The 23,216-nt window shown below is 51.2% G+C and overlaps 1 protein-coding gene across 8 annotated transcripts in view; it reads right to left on the bottom strand.

Annotated features, from left to right (window-relative positions):
* The window catches only part of MYLK (myosin light chain kinase), a 267,908-nt gene that overhangs the window by 176,409 nt on the left and 68,283 nt on the right, over nucleotides 1-23,216 (bottom strand). For 2 of the 8 annotated variants that reach the window (XM_070072217.1, XM_070072216.1), the window contains exon 1: nucleotides 5,987-6,352. The exons of 1 other annotated variant lie outside the window; for it this stretch is intronic. The gene's annotated coding sequence lies outside the window, so the exon portion shown is untranslated. Of the gene's footprint in view, nucleotides 1-472; nucleotides 610-5,986; nucleotides 6,376-23,216 lie in introns of those variants that run through there. 5 more of the 8 variants (XM_070072212.1, XM_070072214.1, XM_070072215.1 and 2 more) reach the window with 5 other exon arrangements.

Consider the following 23,216-nt stretch of genomic DNA (forward strand, 5'->3'; position numbering starts at 1 on the left):
AGGAAAGAGAGGACGAGGGGACATCAGATCAGCACGGCACTGTCGTCCCTTCAGACACCTGCATGCCCAGCCCGGCAGTGCAGCACGGGGCTGCAGTGGGCACCCAGCCAGGGCAGCGTCTCCCTGGACTCCTTCTCTGGAAACGTAGAGGCTCCATGTGTTTGACACACAAGTTGCCAGGGAATGGCAATGCCTGTCCCAGACCCCAGCTCCCAGGGCCATGGCTGCCTCCCCCAAACCTTCTGGGGAACTTCCCATCTGCCCACTGCTCCCTTCTGGGCATGAGAATAGAGCAACAAGCTGATTTTCAGAGCTTCACAATATGGTGGCTTCTAAAACCTGTATGCAGTAGCCACTGTGTGCAATGACTGCGGAATGGACATCTACACTGAGCACTTGTGGCTGAGTGAAGGGACAGAGGCAGGCTTGGGAGGACACCCCACCTTTAGGGGCAGATTGTGTAGACACCTACTGTCACCACCTGCAACACATCCTTGGTATCCCTGTTCCAGGTTCCAAGTCCAGGTGGCAGCCTTCTCAGCCTGGGACCACATTTAACTCATCACAAAATCCCTGGTTCCTGGCCTATCACAGACAGGGGACAAACACCTGCTGAACAGAAGGGAAAATTTATTCTTGGTTTTTTACTTTTCTCTTCATTTTCTATAGCTATTTGGTCTCATGCTAAGTCCCATGCTGTGAGTTAGGTAAACCAACACAAATGAGCAGGGGTCTCTGGGGCATATAATAAGTCTGCTTATTTTGAAATAAATTTAACACTATATAACAAAAATATGTCTATATCTCTTGAACTTCTCATTAAAGCAACAGAGTGACCAGGTTTGTTTGTAAGCACATCCTCTGCTTGACAAAGCTGGCTTTCTCTTTCACTGATATTTTGTTCGCTTTGCAAACAAAATTCCTTGGCGAATGATAAGACTCACAGGCTCACTGCAGTAGGTTAACAAAATCAAACACTTCATAGACATCAGGAACTGTACTAAGCACTTTATTAGTAATATTCACTTCACTTTATCCTTACGATGACATTGTGTGACCTGTCACCCTTCATATGGCTTAGCAACCCAAGGCCCAGTGATTTCAATAGGGGGCAGAACTGGCACTTGAACCCAGGCATCTGGCGGCACCTGGGCTGTGCTCTTGGGCTGTACTTTGGGCTGGGCAAGGACTTCAACTCTGTCTGCTTTGTTTTCCTTTCCTGTCAAGTAGAAATTTGAAATCCACCTTACATGCACGGTGAACTAGTGTGCTCGCTTGCCTCCTGTGGCGGGCAGCATGGGCTGATGGGAAGAGGGTCAGGTGTCATGATGGCAATTCAGAAGATGCTAAGAGCTGCTGCCATATACAATTAAGGTGTTGAGTATGTCAAATCATACCACCAACGACACTAAGAGACAGAGGACAATCTGCGATAAAATAAGAACTAGAATATTTCACATACAAGAAGAAAACAGCATGGCAGACAGACAGGCAGAGGTTTCAGCTTGGAGAGCACACAGAACACAAACAACAAGCAAACAAATAAAACATACTGCCTGGACCCAATTATAATCTAAGGGTGCAAATTAAGAACAAGCTACTATTTTTTGATTGACCAAACTGACATTTAAATGGAAAGGTAATGCAGGAAGGGTCTTCTAAAAGTCTGTGGGATGTGGGAGACCAGGATGAAGCTCCCAGCTCCCAGCTCCCAGCTCCCAGCTCCCAGCTCCTGGCTCCTGGCTTCTGGCTTTAGCCTGGCCCAGCCATTTAAGGAGTGAACCAGAGGATACAATATCTCTCTGTCTGTCTGTCTCTCTCTCTCTGTAAATCTGACTTGCAAATAAATTAAAAAAAAAAAAACTAAAAAAATCTTGTGGGAAATAGAATTAAAAAATATGTTTACTTTGGGTGGGCATTTGGCCTGGTGATGAAGATGCTGGTTAGGACCCATGCATCCCACATTGGAGCACCCGGATCTGACACCTGGCTCTAGTTCCTGACTCCGGTTCCCAGCTGATGCACACCCTAGGAAGCAACAGGTGATGTCTCCAGTAATTGGGTTCCTGACAACCACATGCAAGGCACAGACTGAGTTCCTGGCTCCCAGCCTCAGCCCCCTAGCTACTGTGGACGTCTGTGGAGGTAACCAAGGGATGGGAGTGCTCTCTGTCTGCATCTCTCTTTAAATAAAGAAAACATGGATAAGTTTATTTTGGTGCCAAAAGGTTTTGAAATCCATGCATACAAACGGCCTTCAAAAACTTCATGGAAAAAAGCATCTTATGAAGGAGCCGTGCATGAATTTCAATATTTTTTGCCTCAAATAAACTTTTTTCATTTCCTTTCTCCATGAACCTTTTGAACCACTCTTGCACAGTGCTGAAGAGACCACAGTGAGGTGGGCATGCTTGTCTTCTCCCACCAGAGGTTGTAAATTGCTACTCTTTCTGCAAAGCAAGTTGGCAAAAAAAAAAAAAAAAAAAAAAAAAAAAAGAGTGAAAAACTGTCCATTTCTTTTCCCAGTAATCCTACATTTAGAAATGCATGGCCGGCGCCACAGCTCACTAGGCTAATCCTCCGCCTAGCGGCGCCGGCACACCGGGTTCTAGTCCTGGTCGGGGCGCTAGATTCTGTCCCGGTTGCCCCTCTTCCAGGCCAGCTCTCTGCTGTGGCCAGGGAGTGCAGTGGAGGATGGCCCAGGTGCTTGGGCCCTGCACCCCATGGGAGACCAGAAGTACCTGGCTCCTGCCATCGGATCAGCGCGGTGCGCCAGCTGCAGCGCACAGGCCGCGGCGGCCATTGGAGGGTGAACCAACGTCAAAGGAAGACCTTTCTCTCTGTCTCTCTCTCTCACTGTCCACTCTGCCTGTCCAAAAAAAAAAAAAAATAAAATAAATGCATTATAGGGAAAGAACAGAGATATAGCCCAACATTTACATATAAGAACATTAATTGTATCATTGATAGCAAAAGCTAGACATCCATGAATCCAGCTAAATCTCCAACAGTGAGATTGGTTAAACATACTCGAATCTCAGTTATAGGAATGTGTATTTCCAGATAAACTTATGATATGAACTTAATAATATATACATGTTAAATACAAATTTACTATGGATAATTTCAAACATATAGAAATAAAGAAAAAAGATGAGTATATCCAATCCCTACCACCTAGATTCAACATTTGGGGTTCACTCTCATATTTGCATCATCATGTGTTTTGTGTGTGTGTGTATGTGTGTGCAGAGCCTTTTTAAAGTAGCCATGATATAACAGTAATGATAAAAATCAGGACATAGTCACTCATTGAATTAAAACAGATTTATTGGACATCTGCCAGGTGCCAAGCTAAGTGCTAGACAGACAGCAGTGAACAACTCTCTCTGGGATGTGTTGTGCTTGGTGGAGCTGAGTGTGGGAACCTGGGGAAGGGAAGGAATGATGCCCTTATGTCCTGCACAGAGACCCAGGGCTGAGGAGAGGGGATGCACCGGGGCTGGGGGAGGTGGGAGGCAGCTACCATGGGGATGAGACTTCTGTGACCCTGTCACAAACCCAGAGACACCACTGCCTTCCAGCTGTGGGCTGAGCACAGCACCTTCAACCCTCCCAGCCTGTTTCCTTTTCCATCTAGTGGGAGTGATAACATCAACCTCCTGAGCTGGAAAGGAGGGTCTGGATGAGAGGGTGTACAGAACACAGTGCGGCATGAAAGGCGCCAGTAGGCGGTGGCCAGCAGCATCCACCTCCCAGAGGGAAGCCAGTCTCCTGCCAGCAGACGTGGGTGATGACTCTGGGGACAGTGACAAGGCCAGGCCAGCCCAATTATCCACAGGGAGCAGTGGCTAGAGGCGAGGAGGGTGCACAGGACTGGCGGCTCCCTGCAGCACTGCCCTGTCCATTCTAGCTGTGCCATTTAAAGAGCAAGGTGCATGCACCCAGCATCTGCTGAGCACCTGCTCACTTGACCCCAACCACCCAGCACTGTGATGATCCCCTTCTCACAAAAGCTAGCTACACTTGTCCATGCTCACACAGCCAAGAAGTGGAAACCAGGGTGGGGTTGTGGCCCACGCCCTGGTTTGGGCTGCTCCACTTCTGATCCAGCTCCCTGCTGAAGGCCTGGAAAAACAGTGGAAGATGGTTCTAGTGCTTGGACCCCTGCCACGCACGTGGGAAACCTGGAAGAAGCTCCTGGCTTTAGACAAGGTGGTTGCAGCCACCTTGGGAGTAGACCAGAGGATGGAAGATCTTTCTTTCTCCCTGTCTCTCCTCTCTCTCTCTCTAACTCTGACTTTCAAATAAGTTAATAAACATTTATGGAAGGAAGGAAGGAAGGAAGGAAGGAAGGAAGGAAGGAAGGAAGGAAGGAAGGAGAAGGGAGAAAGGAAGGAAGGAAGGAAGGAAGGGAGGGAGGAAGGAAGGGAGGGAGGGAGGGAGGGAGGAAGGAAGGAAGGAAGGAAGGAAGGAAGGAAGAAAGGAAGGAAGGGGGAGAGAGAGAGGGAGGGAGGGAGGGAGGGAGGGAGGGAGGGAGGGAAAGCAAATGAAGGTCTGATCGCAGTTGCTGGCTTCCTGGAGGCTCCCATGGCCCAAATGGTCTCCAGTAATGGGAGAGGTGTAGGTACAGGCTTGGGAGTTACACAGAGGAAGGGGGAGCAGGGGACGTGCCTACCCTGTGACTCCTAGGCCTGACTTTGGAAGACACAAGACTCTTTCTCCTCTGCTTTCAGGGGCAGGGGGAGGGCTGGAAACCAGAAGCGGTAAGATCAGGTGCACAATCCTTGCCAGATCTCCTGACCCGAGACCCCCTAACTTCCCCCTAAATCTGAGGATCCCAGATGCTCTCATCAGAAGGAAACGGCTTGGCCTCCAGAGAACACAGGAGCTATCATCCCTAAGAGATCTGGCTTCAGGTGCAGAAAGGAACGGACAAGTCCACACAGCAGGGAAACATCTAGTCCCCCCTCGAGGAGGCTTTGGGGGTGGATCACTCAATGACCACGTGGGTCGGATCGGAGCCCAGTCCCAAGCTGACCGGTCACACCAAACAGCTCCACCCACCCTTGGGCCAGCGCCCTGCCCACAGCCATCATCAGCACAAACAGATTCCTGCCATGCTGCCAGTGAGTGGTCAGTGACATATTTGGAATGCTCTATCAGGAAAAAAGTTAACAATAAAACAAATCAAGCCAAACCATCCCTGTTCCTGCTAGTCCTTCATCAAGCTACAATCGGAGGAAAGCAGAGAGGCTGCGTGATTTTGTCTATCATTTCCCTATCGGCAGAGCAACACTGAGTGGTGGAACTTAGTAAAATGTAGCTCAAAGGACAGGGAGAGGGGGGAAGAAACCAGGGCAGAGGTCAAACAGAGCAGTGGTCCAAGAGCTGGGATGCTTGCGCCAAAGCCCACTTCCCAAGTAAGGCTTTCATGAGTAACGTAATTGATTAATCATTCGCAGAAGCACTGAGTTAATTTGACTTTAATTTGATCAAAAGCACTTCAAATTGTCTCTTGAACCCAGAATGGAACGCTTTCAACTGTGGCCAAAACAGAGGGCAACTCTGAGGCAGAAACACTTGGAAAAAAAAAGTCAAAGACCCGGGGGATCAAGTTGTACAGCAGAACAAGTCTGCAGCACCCAGCTGTGCCCTTCCCACAAAAGATCCCCTAGCACCTGATCCACTTCAGGGTCTCTGGGACAAACCGTACCTTCCCACAGGGAGGGGCTCCCAGCAGGCCGAGAGGTGTGCCCTGGACCCTCCCCACCCACAGCACACTCAGGCACCCAAACCACCCGCTTGCAAATGCCCCTGGCACTGACAGCTCGCTCTGCCCACCTTAATCCTCTCTGCAAGGCACACAAATCCTGACAAATTCCCTAATCACCACTAATCCCGGAGTGAGCCGCTCTTCAGCTGTGCCGGCCAAAGTGGGGCAGGGCCACACACCGGCGAGGCGAGTGCGCGGCAGGCACCTTACCGCAGCGCTCACGTGCTTCGGGACGCCAGGCAGCCGCGCTTCCCCGCACTGGGCTGCAGCGATTCTTGCCCAAGGTCCGGCTGGGAGCCGCGGACGAAGGAGGAGCTGGGGGACGCCACGGAGCCCGGGGCCAGAGAGAAAAAGTTCAGGGGCTTTGTTCTGACTGCTCGCAGATGTTGCAACTTGCCTTCTGCCGGGCAGCCAACTTCACCGTCGGGCCAGAGATGTGTTGTTCTAATCCGCCCAGCTTGGGCGACCTTTGAAACCTCTGGCTGTGGCTGCGGAGGCTCTCAATGGCGTCCCCCAGGGGAAGCAGCGGTGGAAGCTCACAGGTTTTCACTTGCTTGGAGGTGCAGATTCCACTCCGAGTGTGGAGTAAAGGGAGGACCCTGTTGGGCAGAGAGCGGAGCCTTGGGATAGGGCTGGGCACACCCCCAGCTCCACATCTGGCCTGGAACGCCACTCGGGCTTGGCACATCTGGCCTAGGATTACCACCCTGGGCTCTTGAGACCTCAGCCTCCTGAGACCCAGCTCCCTCTTCATTACACCAAGTAGGAGGCAAGCCCAGAGAGCAGATGGGTTGAGAATTCCAGTGGCGCGATTCTGGGAAGGAACTGGACCGAGACCGGAGCCAGGCTTTGCGGGCTGCGTTCATGTTGAACACAGCACCTGGCAATGCTGGTCTAGCCTGGGACAGCTTCAGGAGCTATCCCAGGCCAAGCCTCTCCAACGCGGCAGCAAGGAGATGCCTTGTGCACACCTCCTCCTCCAGGGGAGGGGCGGTATTCCCTACTATTCCAAAGGAATCACTCATCTCATTCCCGGCACATCCTGGGACAGGCTGGATGTGTGAGTCAGGAACGACACGGACTTCAGCTTGCCCTCTGGGTCATGTCTGATACCAAGGAGACCCCCCACACACACACACACATCCTCCAGCTCAGAAGTTCTCGGACTTTTTTTGGCCTCAGGACTCCTTTATACTCTTAAAAATCACTAAGGATCCCAAGAGCTTTTGTCTGAGTTACTGCAATCAAGATTTAGTGCATTAGAAATTAAAACTGGGAAGTATCAGCTCACTTAAAAATGTCAATAATAAGCCCAAATATTAGTAATGTGTTTGAAAGAAAAATGTTTTCCAAAATAGAAAAAAAAGGCTAGTGAAAAGAGTTGTTGCAAATTCCTTTAATGTCTGCTTTAATAGAAGATGGCTAGATTTTCCTATCTGCATCTAGTCTATTGTGATATTACAGTATTTGTAGCCACTAGAAAATGCTACTGTACACTTGAGAGACAATCAGAAAAAAAAAGCAAACAAAATCCTATTGCAAAAATACTGTGGACTTGAAGGGCCTGGAAGAGTCTCAGGGGCCCTCTGGTTCCCAGGGCACACTTTGAGACTGCAGCTTTAGCCTGTCCCCCGACTCTCCCAGAGCCCTGCACCCTCACTTCTGCTCTTATAATACACAAATGGCAAGGGAAAAGTGGTTTTATACGAGTAGCAGAGTGCAGCTTTAAGGGACAGGTGAGAAAGAGGGTGACTTAACACCTGCTTTGATTCCATCTTTTCTTCCAAAGAGAACAGATGAACACGTGGGGACCAGAGAGAATCGATGTCTGGGACAGACAATAATGAAAAGAACAACTTTAAGTTAGTGAAGTCCTGGCCAAGACTGAACACATGCCCCAGACTCTGCAAGACCTTGCACATGGAAATATTTGAATATTTTATGGCTAATAGAAGAAGAAATGATTCCAGGAAAGCAATGCTGCCCAGTACTGTGGAACAGAGGTGAACTCAGAGCTCAGTGTTTGCAGATGGAGCCTGGTGGTGGCGGGCAGCAGGACTGGAGAGCCTCTTTGAGTTGGACAAAGTGATTGGCATCAAAATGTGGAAGTGTGGAAGTGTAGCTCTCAAACCTACAGGCTACATGAGCACATAGGAATACCTAACACACTGGATGTTAAATACAACCCTGAAAGACTGGCAAAATGGACTAGAACTTGAAGTTTAAATGAAACACAATTTTTAAATTCCTACATTTGGACTCAAAAACAAAAACAAAGCAACTGCCCAAGCACACAACAGCTGATGGAGAACACTGAACATCGACTTCTGGCCGCACCAAGACTAGGTCAGGTCCTGTGTCAGGAGGGCTCATCAAACCTTTATGCTTTCCTTCTTTTGGTTAAAGATTTATTTATTTATTTGAAATGTAGAGCATGAGAGAGAAAGAGGGGGAGAGGAAGAGGGAGACCCAGAGTGAGAGATCCTCCACCCACTGGTTCACTCCCCTAAAGGCTGCAACAGCCAGAGCTGGGCCAGGCTAAAGCCAGGAGCCTGGGACTCCATCTAAGTCTCCCACATGGGTGGCAAGGACCCAAGAACTTGGGCCATCATCTGCTGGCTTCCAAGGCGCATGGTCAGGAAGCTGGGTCAGAAGAGGAGCAGCCAGGACTTGAACGGATGCTGGCTGATATGGATTTCAGTGTCACAAGCAGCAGCTTAACCCATTGCACCACAATGCTGACCTCCACTTCGTTTCTTCCCCCTGCGTATCACATTGGCCGTCATGTAGTCATCTGATTAATATTGGTCTCCCCCACTGGGACTTAAGCTACACCAGGCCACAGATCCTGTGTGTTTTTCACTCACTAATACATCTCTAATGCCTAGAATATTGATGAGCACATAGCAAGTTCTCAATAAATACTCACGGAATGCATGCATGAATAAAATTTGTGTTAAAATGTTTTTAAAAAAGTCACTTTTCCGCTACAACACCACTTGGCTTAGTTAAATAGGGAATCTTGTGAATGTTAGAGAACATAAGAAAGCAGCAGGTGCACAGGTCATGAGGACAACAAATCTACCCTCTGTGACCCTCAGGTCTTTTGGCTCCAGACATACATGTGCCAGTCCTCACTCTAAACTTGAACAGAACTGAGGCTTCCTGTCTAGTCTTTGCTTCCCAATCTTCCCATCTGTGAAGTGGGCACAATCACGCCCTGCCCTTGGGGTGCTCTCTCTGGGTTTCCTGCCGGTACCACTGAACAGCCTGGAGGCAGTGTGCAGACCCAGCTCACTCTTGTCCCCCACAGCTCAGCTCTTCCCTGAGCCACCGCGCCGCCTCTCCTTGCCCGGGGCTTCCTGGGCCTTTCCTCTTGGAAAACACATTAAAGAGTGTCTGGGCTCCTGCAGGCAGACGAGCTGCCCACGTCAGCCAGGCCACATCAGCAGAGCAGCAGACCACGGTGGGAGGAGTGTGCCTGCTCGCCAGCACAGCGCCGAGTGCCCACAGCTTTGGCACAGAACTATTTTTAAATTGTCTTGAAAGCGGACACAATACACACACACACACACAATCAAGCAAGCACACCCCACTGCACTCTCAGTGTGAATGAGTGGGACCCAGTCTCTTGGAGCTGCTTTCTTCCTGCAGGGATTCCTGCTTAATTTGGGATTTAATGAGAACAGGCTGAGAAAAGCTTTCGGCAATAAGTCACATGCGAAAGAAACCGAAGCCAGAACCAGAACCCTGATTATGACTAAGTTAGAAAAAGGCACCTTCCATCAACCATGCTGAAGCTCACTCGTTTTGGGAGCAGGTAGGACCCTACAGAAGGAAATCTCGGGAATCGGATGTGTTTCCTGAAGTCCTGTGCCCAACACCCGCCTTCCCAATACATTGCCTCCCTGCTCCCCGCTAAGTGGTACCCACTGGGCTCAGGGCTTAAACCCCATGAGATGAACAGAGTGACCATGCAGGAAGGGGCAGCTGCATGGCCCTCAGTGCCCCAGAGCTCAGCAAGTGGCTCAGGTACCAGGAATTTTGCCACGGCTTCCACACCCAGGATGCTGGGGAGAACAGCATGCTCTGCAGTCGGACCAGCTGCGCCGTGGCCCGCGGAGCCTCCGGAAGCCTTTGCTTTTTCTCTGTAGGATGGGGCTATTCCTCATGCCCACTGCCCTGCATGGCGACCGTGAGGGTGGCAACAGGCATCCAAAGCAGCCCTGGCCTCGTCTCTGGCCCCGGGCAGGGGCTCGCACCACGGTGGCTGCCACTGTTCATGTTGCTGTTGTCTTTTGTAAGCTTCTGTGAGATGCTCCCAGGACCTTGGCAGCGTTAGTCAAGGAGGGGCCGCAGGAGAAGTCAGGAGACAGCAGGAGAAGGTGACAGAGCACGAGAGTGGGGGACACCAGCGCGGGTTACTCCACTCCACCTGCGGTGTGACCTTAGTGACCTGTGGGTGTCACTTCCCTTCTATGCTCCTCCCTCTACGTGGCCCGCAGGGTTCCAGGCATGGACCCCTCCTGTCCGAGGGCACCTGTGTCTCTGGCGCTGTGGCTTGCTTGCCACAGGACATGTGCACAGGGAGCAAAGATGCCAGCAGGGGGATCCAAGCCCAGAGCAGGACCAGTCGCCAGGGGGGTGGGGAGGGGTACAGCAGAAGAGGGAGCAGAGCCCTCCCTTCCGCAGGGCTCCCACAAGGCTTCAGAGGCTGGGCAGCCACAGCAGGCAGCATGGTCCTTGAGGCACATGTGTGAGACGTTAGCACAGGCCACCAAGGCTCTGGGGAATGGTCACCTTTGCAGTCCTTCCAGCTCCTGCTCTGGCCAGCTCCCAGGGCTAGCCCTCTCATGCCAAGGGCTGTGTCTAGTGAAAGACCAGGGCTGGAGGAGCTGAGGGGAAGCCACAGGAAAAGGAGAGCCAAAAACAGCTAGTTTACTGAGTACTTGCCGGGCGTTGGGCAAGGGACTAAGGACTTGCAGTCACAGCTCACAGAGTCCCAGAGCAGAGTGGCAAACACATAGAGCAAAAGTAACAGAGCAGGGTGTAGGGGAGCATCATGGCTCACCAAGTCTGGGAACACCTCCCTTTTCTCCCAGCCACCGCCCTCTTCTCCCCTCCCCCAAGTCAGCCAGTATGCTCAAATCTACATTATTCTGAAAGGGGGTTGGGGATCTGGGGGCAGCCCAGCACAGCAGGGCATGTGGCATTGGAGGGGAGACCCAGAAAGGGGAGGGAGAGGAGGAAAGAGAAGGCGCACCTGTCTGTGCCTGGCACCTGCCTCCCCACCCCCATCACTAGGGAGAGAGGCCAGGGAGGGCCAAGAAGGGTGGCAGCCATGTGGTTCTGCTGCCTACCCCTCCCGGAGGAGGCTCTGTGCAGCCTTCCTCTCTGGATCAGGGCTGGCCTGAGCATGCCCCACCTCTGTGGTTTCTTTAGGGAGCTGGCCCTGTGGGATGAGGCCCAGAGGACACTAAGCCAGGAGGGCCATGGGTGCAAGGGAACTGGGAGAGGTCCTGCCCAGGCCTGCCTGCTGACATGGTCCCCGCCACAGGTTCTGGGGGTAAGGTCAGCATCCTGCGGCATATTTCCTGGGGAACACATCAGGTCTGTGGCCAACTGGAGAGCAGAGAAGAGGGGGTGCTTCTGTGGGTCTCCAGCCTCATGCATCCAGCTGGATGGGGTCCTCCAAGCAGAGGGCAACAGGAGGCACTGCTGACAGGAGGGGCTGCGGGGGATGTGGATGCTGATAAGAGCCCAGGCCAGGAAGAGCACTGTCACCAGCCACATGTCATCCGTGGAGGTCTGGGGACCTCTGTGGGTCAGGGGCAGTTGCCACCACCCATTTGGCACTGGTACCACCATGGCTGACTCACTTCCCTTCTGAGAAGACCTGGGGACACTTGTTTTCCAAATCCTCCCCATGTGACAGGGCAAAGCAAAGTAAGGCATGAGCCAATCTGGTTAATCAATGCCTGCAGGCTCTGGGATTTGAGATGCAAGTCTGCAGTTGTCCTCCGCTTGCTCCCATCAACACCATCTGCCTCCCCTGGCCAGAGCCCAAGGCCTGGCAGACAGTGTCAGGGGTTTCTAGTTTTCCTTCCATCCTTGCTCAGCTCGGGCAGGTGTACAGAGAAGGGAAGGAAGGAGAGCCAGGCCAGGTCGGCTGCTTTGGCTACACAGAGAGGGGACCAATTCCTGTCCCAGGCTCAAGTCCAGAGCTGAACTGAAAATGCCAGTCCTAGGACAGTGGGAACAATGAACGCACTACCCGAGTGTGAGCCAGGTGCTGCCTGCAAGGCATCACAGGTGGGTGGTCAGACGGGCCTGGACTTGAACTCTGTCTCCCCCACTCAATGGCTGAATGACCTGGGGCGATGCACTTAAATTCTCTACACCTCAATTTGCCAGTCTGTAAATCTGTTTTGCAGAGTGGTATGATTAGAGGCAACTTCAAGTACCTGACATAAAGTAGATACTCAAAATACCCTGTGTATTGTAACTGTAAAATGCAAAGTAATTTCTAACAATGCCAGGCGCAGAATAAGCCCTCGCCAAATGGCAACCGCAGGCACGTGCCACTTTGGTTAAAGATTGGCCAAAATATACGACGATGGCCCCACAGGACGCTAGTGGAGCTGGACCGGTCCTTGGCCTGCTGATGTCACAGCCCTCATAACTCCATGCCACAGCAGGTGCCTCACATATTTGGGGTGATGCTGGTACATACAAACCTAACACCCTCATCTTAGAGTATAACACACACTAGAAAGTATAGCACATAATACTTGATGTTGATAAACAATTATGTTACTGGTCTATGTACTCACTAGACTGTTTATTATTTTAGATGCACACTTCCTACTTATAAAAGAAAGCTTACTGGAAAACGGCATGCCCTGTTGTGCCAGCTGCACCCCCTCTGTATCCTGTTTGTTCATTATTTTCTCTCGTGCTTGATATGACCTCATGCTGTTTTGGAGGTGCTGGCCCTCGAAGTGGTAAGCTGTTACCATACACACGTCCACCATCGAGGTTTGTATAAGTACACTCCATGAGGTCAGCATGACTGCAGAATTCCCCTACTGCTGCCGTTCTCTGAACATGAAGTGAAACACGGCTGTACTTGTAACAGCCAACTACAGTGAAGAATCAGCGGTGCCACATTTAAATGTTCTGGCTCATTTACACACAGCTTCAAACATTGCCCTATCTAGCACAGGATGATTAATCATGCCCTTACGCTGATTTAATTTTTTTCTCAGTTACTTACAGTTAGTAAGAGAACATGCGTTGCTCACGTCCTCCCACGTCTGCTTACTGTTAGCACACGGGACTATGGCTGGATGGCAGAATGTCTGTGCTGGCTGGGAAACCAGAGTCACCAAATCCACTCTCTTACTTTACAGATGTGGGTTCAAAGTGCACCCTCAGACTTGGGGACAAGGACCTGTGACATTTGTAAGTCACGGAGCAAGGGCCCTGGCTAGTGGTGCAGGCCAGGGAGCCCTCCGGTGCAGAGCTGCTCATGGCAGTGCAGGGATCTAAGAGCAGGGGAGTTCGTCTGGTGAAGGGACGGGCCAAGAGGAGTTTGAGGGAGACTCACTAAGTGGCCTGTGGTGCAAGGCCTAGAGGCCAGCAGTGCTCTCCGCTACTGAGACCAAAAGAGTTTTCGGTCACATTAACCTAGTGCAACTAGAGATGCTTTCCCAACCAAGCCCTCACTTCACATTTGAACACACATGCAAACGAGGTTTCTGGGAAAGTCACTGCCAGACTACCTTGTCAACACTTTATAGTCAGAGAGTCAACGTGTTCACTGCCCTGCAACACCTGATACAGGCGGTTAAATACACTTGTTAAAAAATGCGTGCTTTGTGAGCTGAGTGATGTGAATCCATTGGATATATTTCACGGTGGAGGAACTCACAACATATTGAGATATTTTATAACCCCATTTCATGGAAATGCAAAGACCAGGTGCCCTGCCTATGGTCATCTCATTAATAAAGCAGAACTGGAATCCACACTCCTGGCTCAATTTGGCAACATGCTCAGAAAGGATTTATCAAGATGTGTTAAGGCTTACTATGATAAATACCACGCACAGTAGGAACTGCCCAGAACAACAAATGTGTTGATAGTCCCTGAGATGTCATGGTACCTTAAGTGTACAAATGCACAGTCAGTGCCTTGCCCACTGAAAGCCCCACGTACTTGTCCTGAGCCAATGGGTGACTTCCTTTCAGTCCCTCATGCTGGAGGCACAGAGCCGCATTCTGGCCAGTCTCTGGCAGACCCGTGCCAGGCTGACGTCACAGCAGGAGGCAGTCTCCCCACCACGGAGATGCTCTGGGACCAGTCAGGATGGTGCTGCTTTCCCATTCACAGACCAGCAATCTGTGCTCTTCCCAACAGCTCCCTCCGCAAGCTCCTCCACCCTCCTCCAGCCAGCTGGGCATCAGGATGGCCAGGAGGACACCACTCACCCCCTGCCCTCCTCTCCCACCACAGCCTGCAGCTGCCAACGAGAAACAAAGGCTCAGTGTTCCCTGGAAATCACCTGGGGTGGTGGAGGGCTGCCAACCCAGCCGCGCCAGGTTTACCAGCCGGCGGTGGAAAGCCACACTGCAGCACAGCCCTGCTCCTCCTCCACTCTTCCCTCCAGGGGGCTGCATCTTCCCTCCCCTTCTGCAAGCCCCACTCCCAACTGGCCCTGCCCAGTCCCACCAGGGGCGGGGGCACAGGGAGCCGGCCTCTTTGAGGTTCCCTAGGGATTCTGAGGTATGGGTGAGACACACGTGCCCCAAGGATCTGCAGTATCAGAACTGGGAGGGACCTCTGAAGCTGTCCAGTCTCCCTCCATCCTCCAGGGTACAGCTGTGTTGTTCTCTGGAAACTTGAAGCTGCCCCATCCTGGAACGTCAGCTCGCTCAAAGATTTGGGGGAGGTCTTTTTCTATTAGAACCAAAGTGCCCACATTGCCAACTGTGAGTAGATTTTATGAATAAATAGAGGATTTCAAAGAACCCCTAAGTGCCTGCAGGCTGCAGCAGGCCACACCCCAGGGCCCAGCCCACAGACTGTGTGTTCTTGCTCCGCAGCCCTGTGCGATGGCAATGCTGGGAGAAGCACTGGCCCACCCCAACCCTACTGTTTCATAGGAAGGAAGCCTGGGATCCATATGAGTGAAATGATCACGAACCTCAGTATCTATGATCATTTTAAAAAATAACTCATTTACCCCATGCTTATGGGGGGCTGGGGACCGTACTGTGAGTTTTACCTAAGTTCACTTTAATCGGCAAAGCAACTCTATAAATGGGTAGTATTTTCATTCTAGAGACAAAGGAAGATGCAGGAGCAACACCACCCAGGTCTCAAAGCTAATGAGGAACAGCTACCTGTTATCAGCTGGATTTGACCCCACACACAGTCATGTTGACAGAGGTGTTCCGAGTGGGAGGAGGTGGGAGGGACCTGAGTCCAAGACCCTGGCTCTGCCACGGGATTGCTCAGAGAACTCAAGGAGGCAGGGGGCTCATTGTCTCAGGACATAGATGAGAGGACGGAGGCCAAGAGAGAAGGGACCGGCTAAAGGCCAGAGCAGCCAAATATCAAGGACAGGGCCTGGTAGCAGTGAGGTGCTGGGAAAGTGTCCCGACCTCTGGGGGTCAGAAAATTTTCACGTCGCTCCTGCACGCACTAACATGCAATCCGAGATGCACACCTTGCCACCCTCCTGGTGAGCTCAAGCACCTGCAAGCCACCCACCCTTTGCTCTGCAGACGGCAGCTCAGATAAACCCTGATCACCCTCTCACCAGTGAGCAGGGTGGCAGGTGCCAAGGGAACTCATGCGACAGTCCCAGTGGCTTCTGCTTTTGAGATCAGCTTGCCAGGCTGCTGGTGACATGTTCTGCCTCACACACCAGGAAGCACAATGGACACACAGTGGCCTGAGGCACAGCCATGGGCACCCGGCACACGCACACCTCTCAGCAAGGAAGCTCCAGTTCATTAGTTCACGTCTACAGGAATCTTCCAGATCTTGATTTATTAGGCCACTGATGTCTGTCTTAAAGGTCTCCTCCCAGACTGACAGCAGCACATTGAGAAGATGGGGCTCTCTGCTGACTGCCCACAACTGTGCACATGGTTGTGTGCCCACTGATCACCGGAGCCAATCAGACCAGGGGGCTCAGGTTTGTGCTCTCAGCATAGCAGGGAGGACTAGGGCCACACACCTGCCACTGTGGACACACCCACGAGGCCTACCGGGAGTATAAATAAGGTGCAAAGTCAGAGAGTGGCGGACACTTCCTCCTCCCAACCCACAATGAAAATGCTGCAGGAACAACCAAGACCACCCACTTCCTCCTACCCTGGCCCTCTCCACCCCGTCCCTGCTTCTCTCTCAATGGAAGTGGCCACTCTCTGGGTAGAGTTCAACACACTGCTCCCTGAGGGTGTCAGAGGGGCAGGGCAGCCTCAGGCCCGGAGCCAGAGTTTGCTGAGCCTGGGGCTCTCTGAGCCCCATTGTCAGGTGTGGGTGGGCCCAGTGCTCAGAGATCAGCCCTCTCTGAATACTAGGAACCGAGGACATGATGCCAGCTCCAGGCACTGAGTGAGCACTCACACGCCTGCTGCATCAGCATAGACTGTGCCATTTGGGGCCCTGGGGCCAAGCTCTGCCCCAGTCAGCAGGGAGGGAGGGACACAGCCCTGGAGACTGAAGGGCCCAGGAGTTAGAGAAATCAGGGAAAGCTGATGTGGGGAGCAGCATGCAGGCCTGCACTCCTCTCTTGGTCCCGAGGAGGCCCCTGCACATCAGGACCCCTCCCTCAGCCTGATGGAGAAGAGGTAGGTTTGAAAATACAAAAAGGGGGTTCATTGCCACCTGCCTATTTCCTCCCCAGCTCAGCCCAGTCCAGGCCTTCACTGCTCCCCATCACTCACTCCTGGCTACTTGGCAGGTGCTGGAGTCTCTTTCTAGCCTCAGCTCTGTAAATGCAAGGTGCCTCTACCTCGTGCTCTGAGCCTGGCCCTGGCTCTCCCCGGAGCAGCCAACTAGGGATGCTCCTTCTGTGTCTCCTGGACAGAGATGCCCTCCCCAGGCTTGGGAACCCAGGACACTGCACTCCTGATCCTCTGTGCTAAGGTGAGCCCACTCGAGCCCCAGCTGGGGTGCCCATCAGACTTCCACTGTCTTCATGTGACCCTCGATGCTGCTCGTTGAGGCCCTCATGCTCCACGCCCACCTGACTCCTCCCAAGGGCACCCCCAGTTCCGGCCTCTCGGCAGGGCTCTCGGTGATGCTTCCAAGAGCATCCTGTTCATATCACCAGCAGCACTGGGCGTCACTGGCAACCAACACAACTTTCTCCTCTGACCATCTCACTTTCCACCAGTCATGTCTATTTCTTCCTCTCCAGACTTCACGGAAGACAGAGACGAGGCCAACTTGTGCGTCTGCCCTTCTCCAGTCCCCAGACCTCTTCCAGAGTGAGGCTGGGAGAAAAGAGGGCCCCAGGGCCCAGAACAGTGGGAGCAAAATAAAGTAGCTGGGGATGAGCATTGGTACAACGACTCAGTTTCCACTTAGGATGCTCACAGCTCAGGTCAGAGTGCCAGGATTCAAGTCTCCACCCTGCCCCAAGTTCCAGCTCCCTGCTGATGTGCACCCTTGGAGGGCAGCAGTGATAGCTCAAGTACTTGGGTCCCTGCTGCTCACATAGGAGACTCAGATGGAATTCCTACCTCCCGGCTTTGGCCTGACCCAGTCCTGGCTGTTGTAGGCATTTGGAGAATGAACCAGCAGATGGAAGTTCTCTCTGTCTGCCTTTCAAGTAATAAAAATTAAATAAGCTAAAAATCCAATGTGGCCACTGGTCTGTCCACAAGCCCTGAAACCCTTTACGTTTTCCTACTTCTGCACCCTGCTGGGCTCCCTCTGCTAACACAAGAACAGTAACATTCGTTCATTCATTCATTTATTCATATTTAGTATCCAGCCTAGAGGGCAGCATGGCCCCAGCCTTACTGGGTGTGAAATGTGGTGTCATCCCAGCCATGACTTGGTACAGGACTGGAGAGGGGTGCATTGTTGCCATTCCTGCAAAGCTTAGCTGCTGCACTCCTAGCTGTCAAAACACTTTCTCTTGGGCAGGTTAGATAAAGCTTTTCCCCAGCAGACCTCCAGGCCACCAGCGAGGCACCTCTAGGTGGGGCTGATGAGACCAACAAAGGAATCCTCAGTGCACCTGTCCATATTGTTTTTCTATAAAAGTAAATCTATTAAATTAACAATGCACTAATTACTAGCCTCCATTTCTAAAGTTACAAAATAGAATGCTGTTGCTTGGAGCTTTTATCATCAATGCTTAAAGAATCTGTTTTTAATCCATCTCTGGCTTGTTGAAGATTGATTTTTATTTATTTATTTATTTATTTATTTATTTTTTTTACAGGCAGAGTGGACAGTGAGAGAGAGAGACAGAGAGAAAGGTCTTCCTTTGCCGTTGGTTCACCCTCCAATGGCCGCCACAGCCGGTGCACTGCGGCAGCGCACCACGCTGATCCGATGGCAGGAGCCAGGTACTTATCCTGGTCTCCCATGGGGTGCAGGACCCAAGAACCTGGGCCATCCTCCACTGCACTCCCAGGCCACAGCAGAGAGCTGGCCTGGAAGAGGAGCAACCGGGACAGAATCCGGCACCCCGACCGGGACTAGAACCTGGTGTGCCGGCGCCGCTAGGCGGAGGATTAGTCTATTGAGCCGCGGCGCCGGCCTTGATTGATTTTTAAAAGGTGTAGTTACAGAGAGAGAGGGAATGAGGAGAGAGAGAGAGAGAGAGAGAGAGAGAGAGAGAGAGAGAGAGATTTTTCATCCACTGCTTCACTCTCCAAATGGCCTCAATAGCTGGGACTGGGCTAAGCAAAAGTCAGGAGCCCAGACCTCCACCCATGTCCCCTGTGGAGGTGACAGGGTCCAGCACTTAAGCCATCATCTGCCGCTTCCCAGGTGCATTAGCAGGGAGTTGGACCAGAAGTATGGAGTAGGTAGGACTCAGTCCTGTGCTTTGATATGGGATGCAGGTATTCCAAATGGAGGCTCAACCTGCTGTGCAACACCAGCCTCCTGCACACCTGTTTTTTGTTTGTTTGTATGTTTATTTTTTTGTCTTCACCAACAGAGTACTGTCAGAGAAAGCAGTCACTAGAGAGGCTTCTCAGAGTCTAGAATCCAAAGGGGGTCTTCTGAAGAACACCTGCCCTTGACTCTGCTCCCTTCACATCTATTAGTCAGGGCTGAGTTCCACCTCCTTGCAGGCCTCATCCCTTCCTGTATTCAGGCCCAAGGAAGCAGCAGTCTGGCCTCAGCAAAGACTCAGGGATGCTCTCCCTGACCTTCACAGGCTCCTGTCGATCCTACATACAGCCAGGCCTCCAAGCAGCACACTTCTGAGTGTGGCAATGCTTTCCCCCTTATCTCTCTCTCTCTCTCCTCTCCTCTCCTCTCCTCTCCTCTTCTCTCTCTCTCTCTCTCTCTTTTGACAGGCAGAGTTAGAAAGTGATAGAGAGACACAGAGAAAGGTCTTCCTTTTTCTGTTGGTTCATCACCCCAAGTGGACGCTACAGCCAGCATGTTGCAGCTGGCATGCTGTGCTGACCCGAAGCCAGGAGCCAGGTGTTTCCTCCTGGTCTCCCAGGCGGGTGCAGGGCCCAAGCACTTGGGCCATGCTCCACTGCACTCCCGGGCCACAGCAGAGAGCTGGCCTGGAAGAGGAGCAGCCGGGACAGAATCCAGTGCCCCGACGGGGACTAGAACCCGGGGTGCCAGCCCTGCAGGCGGAGGATTAGCCTAGTGAGCCGCAGTGCCAGCACTCCCCACCCTTATTTCTTAACTAAGATTGAAAATGGAGAAGGTGATGCTCAAGTACCTGGTTCTGGCCACCCATGTGGGAGACCTGGACTGCGTTCTGGGATGGTGACTTCAGCCTGGCCTAGCCCTGCTGATGTAGGAAGTTGGGTGGTGAACCAACAAAAGGAGAATCGGTCTCTCTGCCTTTCAAATAGATTTCTTTTTACAGATATTTAGAAATTTATTTGAAAGGCAGAGTTATGGGTGTGTGTGGGGGGAGAGAGAGAGAGAGAGAGAGAGAGAGAATGAATCTTCCATCCACTGGTTCACTTGCCAAATGGCTGCAATGGCCAGGGATGTGCATAGCCAAAGCCAGGAGCCCAGAGCTTCTTCCATGTCTCTCACGTGGGTAGCAGGGCCCCAAGCATTTGGGCTATTCTCTGCTGCTTTCCCAGGTATGTAGCAGGGAGCTGGATCAGAAGTAGAACAGCCAGGTCTCAAACCTGGGCCCATATGGGATGCTGGCATTGCAAGCGGATGCTTAACCTGCTATGCCATGACACCAGCTCCCAAATAGATCTTTTAAAAAGCCAAAATAGTATCCAGGTGCCAGAAGGTAATTTTTTGCTAAAGTCCAAGGAAAGCTGAAGACAGTTTGCCCCAACACTCACCACATGTTCCCCTCAACCAAACAGCCACAAAATGTCCACAAAGAATCTAGACAGGTCTTTACTGCGGCAATCTCTGCAGCTTTAATCAGTGTGTTGATGTGCACAGTCAGATGCATCTGTGTAGCTTCTCCACTGAGCTGAGACTGCAAAGAGATGCTGCCTCCCCTCTCCCAACCCTCCCAAGTTGCCCAGGCAGACCCTTCCTCCGAGGGCACAGAGGGAGGAGGCCTCCTCTACAATCCCATCTCATTGTTCTTGCAAGCTGAACATAGGCTTGGCTCCCAGACTGGATTGCTGCTAGCCAACTTGGTTCCCCACTCAGTATCAGGGCTCTCTGCCTTGACAGAGCCAACATAACAGAAGACAGACACCAAGAGGTAGGCAGAGCCGGCTGAGCCAAGCCCCCAGCTGCCACCATCAGTGACACTGGCATCCCATATGACTACGAGTTCAAGTCCTGCAGGCCCCAATTCTGATCCAGCTCCCTGATAATTCACCTGGGAAAGCAGTGGAGGATGGCCCAAGTGCTTGGGCCCCTGCACTCATGTGGGAGACCCAAATTGCAGCCTGACCTAGCTTCAGCTGTTGTGGCCATTTGGGGGAGGAACGAGTGGATGAAAGATCTCTCTCTCACTTCCTTTCTTTCTGTAACTCTGCCTTTCAAATAAATAAATCTTTTTAAAAGATGATCAGTTTATAGTATTTGGGAAACTATGCATCTGATAAAGGGTTAATATCCAGGATATATAGGGAACTCAAGAAACTCAACAACAATAAAACAAACAATCCAGTTAAGAAATGAGCAAAGAACACGAACAGGCATTTTTCAAGGGATGAAATACAAATGGCCAACAGACACATGGGAAGATGCTCAAGATCACCAGCCATCAAGGAAATTCAAATAAAAACCACAATGAGGTTTCATCTCACCCCAATTAAAATGACTATCATCCAAAAATCAAAAAATAACAAATGCTGGCAAGGATGTAGGGAAAAGAGTACCCTAATACACTGCTAGTGTGACGGTAAACTAGCACAACCATTATAGAAAATAGTATGGAGATTCCTAAGACATCAGAAAATACATTTACCATGTGACCCAGACATCCCACTCCTGGGAATTTACCTAAAGGAAATGAAATCAGCATATGAAAAAGTTATCTGTACCCCCATGTTTATAGCAGCTTAAATCACAATAGCTAAGATATGGAATCAACCCAGATGTCCACACACTTATGACTGGATGGAATCACAAGGGAATACTACTCAGCCATAAAAAGAAGGAAATCCCATCTTTTGCAACAGCATGGATACAACTGGAAACCATTATGCTTAGTAAAATAAGCCAGTCCCCAAAAGACAAATATCATGTTTTCCCTGATTTGTGGTAACTAATATACAGAATACAAAAATAGTAATGTGTATGAACAAAATTGACATTTTGAAACTTGATTATTGTTTATAGTCCTTGTATATACTCTTGAGGAACAGTGGTTTTTCTACTTACTACTTGTTGACTTCTTTAGAGGAGGATTAAGCTTGAGATTACAAAGTAAATTGAAAATACGCTACCATGAGCCGGCGCCGTGGCTCAATAGGCTAATCCTCCACCTTGCGGCGCCGGCACACCGGGTTCTAGTCCCGGTTGGGGCGCCGGATTCTGTCCCGGTTGCCCCTCTTCCAGGCCAGCTCTCTGCTATGGCCAGGGAGTGCAGTGGAGGATGGCCCAGGTGCTTGGGCCCTGCACCCCATGGGAGACCAGGAAAAGCACCTGGCTCCTGGCTCCTGCCAGGATCAGCGCGGTGCGCCGGCTGCAGCGGCGGCCATTGGAGGGTGAACCAACGGCAAAGGAAGACCTTTCTCTCTCTGTCTCTCTCTCTCACTGTCCACTCTGCCTGTCAAAAAAAAAAAAAAAAAAAAAAAAAAAAAAAAAAATACGCTACCATAAAAATTAGACAAAAAGTAAGAAAAGAAGGTGGAGGGAGAGTGGGAGTGAGGGAAGGGAGGTGGGGTGGAAAGTATCATTATGCTCCTAAAACTGTACATATGAAATATGTGAAATTTGTTCCCTTTATATGAATTTTTAAAAGTAAAAAATAAAACAAAAAGGTGATCAGGTTCTGTGATTTGAACTGATTTTCCATGATTTTTCAAGAAGTCTTCCAGGGAGAAATGCACAGGAGTGGCAAATCATTCACTCTCACTGCTTCTGCTCATTGGAAACTTGGATGCCCACATGCTGCATCTGTGGGCTAGCGGAGGAAGCAAGTGGAAAAGGAGTTCCTGGGCCAGACAGAAACGTGGATTCCAGCCCCAGGCTGCGGTGGCTTGGGAAGGAACACACTGATCAGGAAGCAGAGCTAGATCCATCCACCACACCTGGACCACCTCGCCACCAGGCCTCCTGCACACTCCCTAAGCACGAGAGGCAACCTCCTTTTGAATCATTCAGGCGTCCACATAAAATACCCAAACCAGGACTCTGGAGCATGAAGAGGTGCCATGAATATTTACACGGGGAACAGGACGTAAGGACAGCCACCTAACCACATCCATGGCCTCTGGGACAGTCTGAACATTGCCCCAAAAGTTCATCTGCTGGAGACTGGCTCCCCTCATCATTTGTTACAGGTATTTGGAGGAGGGGCCTTTCTGAAGTAATCAGGGTTACACGAGGTCATGAGGGTAGGGCCCTGCTGACAGCATGAGTGGCTTTTTTTTTTTTTTTTGGCCAGGCAGAGTTAGACAGTGAGAGAGAGAGAGAGAGAGAGAGAGAGTTATAGACAGTGAGAGAGAGAGAGAGAGAGAGAGAGAGAGAGAGAAGGTCTTCTTTCTGTTGGTTCACCCCCCACAAATGGCCGCTACGGCTGGTGTGCTGCGCCGATCCAAAGCCAGGAGCCAGG

Source organism: Oryctolagus cuniculus, chromosome 4 (genome assembly GCF_964237555.1).
Source record: "Oryctolagus cuniculus chromosome 4, mOryCun1.1, whole genome shotgun sequence".
Taxonomy (NCBI): Eukaryota; Metazoa; Chordata; class Mammalia; order Lagomorpha; family Leporidae; genus Oryctolagus; species Oryctolagus cuniculus.